Source organism: Solanum stenotomum, chromosome 6 (genome assembly GCF_019186545.1).
Source record: "Solanum stenotomum isolate F172 chromosome 6, ASM1918654v1, whole genome shotgun sequence".
NCBI lineage: Eukaryota > Viridiplantae > Streptophyta > Magnoliopsida > Solanales > Solanaceae > Solanum > Solanum stenotomum.
In genome coordinates, this window is record NC_064287.1 from 39,617,912 (window position 1) to 39,624,832 (window position 6,921).

Below are 6,921 nucleotides of genomic sequence, written 5' to 3' on the forward strand. Positions count from 1 at the left end.
CCTTTGACCCAATACTACACCAAGTGCCACTCCACTCGCATCACACATTACCTCAAACGTTTGTCCCCAATCCGGTGAAATAGTGATAGGTGTTGTAACCAACTTTTCCTTCAACTCTCCAAATGTTCTAAGACAAGCATCATCAAAATAGAACTTACTCTCCTTCTTGAGCAGTTTGCACAAGGGATGTGCAATTTTTGAGAAATCTTTGATGAATCTCCTATAAAAACCTGCATGCCCAAGAAAACTTCTAACACCTTTTATTGAAATAGGTGGCGGAAGCTTTTCTATTACCTCAACTTTAGCTCTATCAACCTCAATACCTTTCTCTGAAATTCGATGTCCCAACACTATACCTTCTTTAACCATAAAGTGACACTTCTCCCAATTAAGCACCAAATTGCAGTCTTCACACCTTTTAAGCACCTCGGCCAGATGATCTAGACAACGATCAAAAGACTCACCTACAACTGAAAAATCATCCATGAACACTTCAATAGTATCCTCCACCATATCAGAAAATATCGACATCATACAGCGCTGGAAGGTTGCTGGAGCATTGCATAACCCAAATGGCATCCGTTTGAAAGCAAAAGTCCCATATGGGCAAGTGAAGGTGGTCTTCTCTTGGTCTTCTGGAGCTGTAGAGATTTGATTGTAGCCTGAATACCCATCAAGAAAACAATACCAACCCTTTCCTGCAAGTCTATCCAGCATCTGGTCCATGAATGGCATAGGAAAGTGGTCTTTTTCTGTCCACGCATTCAACTTCCGGTAATCCATGCAAACTCTCCATCTAGTGACAGGCCTCATTGGAACAAGCTCATTTCTTTCATTTGGAACCACAGTCATACCACCTTTTTTAGGCACACACTGCACAGGACATACCCAAGTACTATCTGAAATGGGATAAATAACTCCCGTATCCAGCCACTTGATGATCTCCTTTTTGACTACCTCTTGCATAGGTGGATTTAATCTTCTCTGGTGCTCAACACTGGGTTTATGATCTGACATGAGTTGAATTTTGTGAGAGTAGATACCGGGGGGAATACCAATAATATCTGCAATAGTCCACCCAATCGCTCGCTTGAACCTCTTTAATAAAGTCACCACGCACTCTACTTGCCTTGCATTCAAATCTGCTGCAATGATGACCGGCAAAGTATTCTCTTCGCTTAAGTATACATATGTCAAGTGCGGTGGTAGAGCTTTAAGCTCCAATTTTGGTGCCTCCACAATAGATGGTCTTGTGGGTGGGGACTCGCGATTCTTCATGTCTAGCTCATACTTCTTTGGTTTGGACCGGTATTCACACTTATCAAGTGCGGCTACCAACTCCTCATACTCTTCAATACCATCACTACCGAAATTCATCATGACTGCTGCTAGTGCCTCAACACCTAGTCGCTCTTCAATTTGCACTTCTGACCCACTCTCCACTCTGTAAGTTATAGCAGATACTGTTTGGAGCTCACCATTCTGCTTCACGGACCCACAGATATTGAAAGTTGCTTCTTCATTATTCTGTCTGAACTTCATCTGTCCCTTTTCCATATCAACCAACGCACGCCCTGTGGAAAGAAATGGTCTCCCAAGGATGATGGGAACCTCAAAATCAACCTCACAGTCAAGAATCACAAAATCTGTCGGAAAAATAAAATACTCCACTTTCACTAGCACATCATGGAGTACATCAATGGGCCTTTTCACAGTTCGATCAGCCATTAGTAACCGCATTGCAGTGGGCTTTGGGTCCCCCAAACTCAACTTCTTGTAAATAGACAAGGGCATGAGGTTGATGCAAGCACCAAGATCACATAATGCCTTAGCAAAATGTAGCAGCCCTATGGTACATGGGATCGTGCAAGCACCAGGGTCTTCCTTTTTCTGCACAAGAGATCTTGTAGCAATAGCGCTACAATGCTGCAATATATCATCATCTTCAAAACTCATAGATCTTTTCTTTGTCACCATATCTTTCATGAACTTCTCATACCCAGGCATTTGCTCCAAGGCTTTTATCAAAGGAACATTGATAGAAAGTTGCTTCAACATGGTGATAAACCTGCGATATCTACCATCTTTAGTCTTCTTCACTAGCCTCTGTGGAAAAGGTGGTGGAGGTCTAGGTATGGGAACCACTTTCTGAGATATCTCCACCTCTTGCTCTGTTGCTTTATCAAAATTTGGTCTACCCTCTATCACATGATCTCCTTTTCTAATCTCAACTTCCACCACAGATGGCCTAGGTGGATCTATGGTTTGCTTACCCCCCTCCAGTAGTAACTGCCATACAATGACCATCATTCTTTGGATTCTGGATGGTGTTGCTAGGAAGAGTGCCAGGTTGACGTGGGTTCACTGTAGTAGACAACTGAGTCATCTGATGCTCTAGATGCTTTATTGGCACTGCATGGGCGTCCACCTTTTGTCCAATACCAGACAAGTCGCTTCTTATCTCCTTCAGATTCTCATCAGTTGCATCAAACCATCTCATCATCTTCTGCAACATATCTTCAATACGCGCTATATTGCCTCCAATTTCCTTAGAACCAGATTCCCAATTTTGAGGGGGAACATAAGGTCCAACCCGATCGTTTCTGTTGCTATAGTTGTTCCTGTAGTAGTTGTTGTCGCGATTGAAGTTCCCATCCCGGACATAGTGACCCTCTCGGTTGTAATTTCCATAGTTCCGACTTTGGTTTCCTTGACCTTGGCGCCAATTTTCCGAGTTGGATCATTGGGCATTTGGTCGGAAACCCCCCGTCTGATCATTCACAGCATAAACATCTTCTTCATAGTAACACTCTTCTGCTGGTGGTGGAGTTCTAGTTAAATAATTCACAGCATTTACCTTTTCTGGTCCTCCGATCACATGCTTCAATACCAACCCCAACTCGGTCCTCATCTGGGCCATCTCTTCACGAATATCATCAGCGGAGTTGTTATTTCTACTATGAACGACAAATGTGTTTCTCCCAGACTTCCGAGTGCTCCAAGCTTTATTGTTGCGAGAGATCCTCTCCAGTTTTTCAGCAATCTATGCATATGTACAATCACCGTATGAACCTCCAGCAATAGTGTCAAGTACTGCTTTATTGTTGTCATCTTGTCCTTGATAGAAATAGTCCTTCGGTGACTCATTATCAATACGGTGGTTTGGGCCACTTCTTACGAAAGCAGTGAATCTCTTCCACGAGCTACTCACAGACTCTCCAGGTAATGCCACAAAATTGTTGACCCTATCTTTGTGAGTAAGCTTCTTAGACACTGGATAGTACTTTGCTTTAAACACCTCTGCTAGTTGGTCCCATGTGAACCATACAGCAGCATCGCCTGTCAATGACAGAGGGAACACTCGTAATCTAATGACATTCATATCCAAGTCTGGTCTACCTACACAACTTTTGGAAACCACCCTTAGCTTGGCCAAGTGAGCATGTGGATCCTCCAATGGCGATCCTGAAAATAAGCCTCTTGCTGTAAGCATCTGCATCAAACTACTAGTCACCACAAATGTGTGTCCTGGAGGTAGAGGGGGTAGGACAATGGGTCCATCAGAGTCTGCTATAACGATGTTGCCCTGATAGTTGTCATGTTGTTGTGGGCCTGGTGGACCATGCACTCTCACTGCATCTCCCAATAGATTTTCAGCTAGACCCCGATTTTCCCCACCAACTACTCTTGGCTGTTGTAACTCAACTGCTTCATCTAGATTTCCTTCGATAGGATTAACAGGAAGTCCTTGATTGTTCATTCTTCGCAAAGTTCTGTTTAACTCTGGATCGTACGGAGTAAGTGGTTCGCCTTGGCTCCGTGTACTTGGCATACATTAGAGTCGGAACCTGAGAGAGACAAAAACAAAGGGAAAAAGTAAAAATTAGGAAATATTTGACTAATGTTCAATAATGTAGTTAAAAATAAATCTAAAAACCAGATTCCCCAGCAGCGGGGCCAAAATTTGATTCGCTCAAATTACACCCCTTAACAGAAGTATAAGCGATCGTTATCAAGTAAAGAACCCAACTTGTAGGTTGGGATCAATCCCATGAGGAAAATGGTTTAGACTTTACTTTAACCAACAATTATATTCAATTAGTCAAATTATTTCCAGAAACAGGTAATTAAAGAGGGGGATTGTGCTTGTGTGAACCAAATAGTAAGAACTTAATAAGTAATCAATAATCAAACCAACTTTGGTTGTTATCAATATAATAGAAATAGATGGTCTTGTGGGTGGAGACTCGCGATTCTTCATGTCTAGCTCATACTTCTTTGGTTTGGACCGATATTCACACTTATCAAGTGCGGCTACCAACTCATCATACTCTTCAATTCCATCACTACCGAAATTCATCATGACTGCTGCTAGTGCCTCAACACCTAGTCGCTCTTCAATTTGCACTTCTGACACATTCTCCACTTTGTAAGTTATAGCAGATACTGTTTGGAGCTCACCATTCTGCTTCATGGACCTACAGATATTGAAAGTTGCTTCTTCATTATTCAGTCTGAACTTCATCTGTCCTTTTACCATATCAACCAACGCGCGCCCTGTGGCAAGAAATGGTCTCCCAAGGATGATGGGAACCTCAAAATTAACCTCACAGTCAAGAATCACAAAATCTGCCGAAAAAATAAAAGACTCCACTTTCACTAGCACATCATGGAGTACACCAATGGGCCTTTTCACAGTTCGATCGGCCATTAGTAACCGCATTGCAGTGGGCTTTGGGTCCCCCAAACCCAACTTCTTGTAAATAGACAAGGGCATGAGGTTGATGGTAGCACCAAGATCACACAATGCCTTAGCAAAGTGTAGCAGCCCTATGGTACATGGGATCGTGAAAGCACCAGGGTCTTCCTTTTTCTGCACAAGAGATCTTGTAGCAATAGCGCTACAATGCTGCAACCTATCATCATCTTCAAAACTCACAGATCTTTTCTTTGTCACCATATCTTCCATGAACTTTGCATACCCAGGCATTTGCTCCAAGGCTTCTATCAAAGGAACATTGATAGAAAGTTGCTTCAACATGGTGATAAACCTGCGATATTTACCATCTTTAGTCTTCTTCACTAGCCTCTGTGGAAAAGGTGGTGGAGGTCTAGGTATGGGAACCACTTTCTGAGATATCTCCACCTCTTACTCTGTTGCTTTCTCAGAATCTGGTCTACCCTCTATCACATGATCTTCTTTTCTAATCTCAACTTCCACCACAGACGGCCTAGGTGGATCTATGGTTTGCTTACCCCCTCCAATAGTAACTGCCATACAATGACCATCATTCTTTGGATTCTGGATGGTGTTGCTAGGAAGAGTTTTAGGTTGACGTGGGTTAACTGTTGTAGATAACTGAGTCATCTGCTGCTCTAGATGCTTTATTGACACTGCATGGGCATCCACCTTTTGTCCAATACCAGACAAGTCGCTTCTTATCTCCTTCAGATTCTCATCAGTTGCATCAAACCTTCTCATCATCTTCTGCAACATATCCTCAATACGCGCCATATTGCCTCAAGTTTCCCTAGCACCAGATTCCCAATTTTGAGGGGGAACATAAGGTCCAACCCGATCGTTTCTGTTGCCATAGTTGTTCCTGTTGCCATAGTGACCCTCTCGGTTGTAATTTCCATAGTTCCGACCTTGGTTTCCTTGACCTTGGCGCTAATTTTCCGTGTTGGATCCTTGGGCATTTGGTCGGAAACCCCCTGTCTGATCATTAACAACATAAGCATCTTCTTCATAGTAACACTCTTCTGCTGGTGGTGGAGTTCTAGTTAAATAATTCACAGCATTTACCTTTTCTGGTCCTTCGCTCATCTGGGCCATCTCTTCACGAATATCATTAGTAGAGTTGTTATTTGTACTATGAACGACAAATGTGTTTCTCCCAGACCTCCGAGTGCTCCATGCTTTATTGTTGCGAGAGATCCTCTCCAGTTTTTCAGCAACCTGTGCATATGTACAATCACCATATGAACCTCCAGCAATAGTGTCAAGTACTGCTTTATTGTTATCATCCTATCCTCGATAGAAATATTCCTTCAGTGACTCATCATTAATACGATGGTTTGGGACACTTCTTACGAAAGCAGTGAATCTGTCCCACGAGCTACTCACAAACTCTCCAGGTAATGCCACAAAATTGTTGACCCTATCTTTGTGATTGAGCTTCTTAGACACCGGATAGTACTTTGCTTTAAACACCCCTGCTAGTTGGTCCCATGTGAAAATTGAGTTATATGAAAGCTCAGTGAACCATACTGCAGCATCGCCTGTCAATGACAGAGGGAACACTCGTAATCTAATGACATTCATATCCAAGTCTGGTCTACCTACACAACTTTTGCAAACCACCCTTATCTTGGCCAAGTGAGCATGTGGATCCTCCGATGGCGATCCTGAAAATAAACCTCTAGTTGTAAGCATCTTCATCAAACTACTAGTCACCACAAATGTGTGTCCTGGAGGTAGAGGGGGTAGGACAATGGGTCCATCAGAGTCTGCTATATTGATGTTGCCCTGATAGTTGTCATGTTGTTGTGGGCCTGGTGGACCATGCACTCTCACCGCATCTCCCAATTGATTTTCAGCTAGACCCCGGTTTTCCCCACCAACTACTCTTGGCTGTTGTAACTCAACTGCTTCATCTAGATTTCCTCCGATAGGATTAACAGGAAGTCCTTGATTGTTCATTCTTCGCAAAGTTCTGTTTAACTCTGGATCGTACGGAGTAAGTGGTTTGCCTTGGCTCCGTGTACTTGGCATACACTAGAGTCGGAACCTGAGAGAGACATAAACAAAGGGAAAAAGTAAAATTAGGAAATATTTGACTAACGTTCAATAATGTAGTTAAAAATAAATCTAAAAGCCAGATTCCCTGCCAGCGGCGCCAAAATTTGATACGCTCAAAT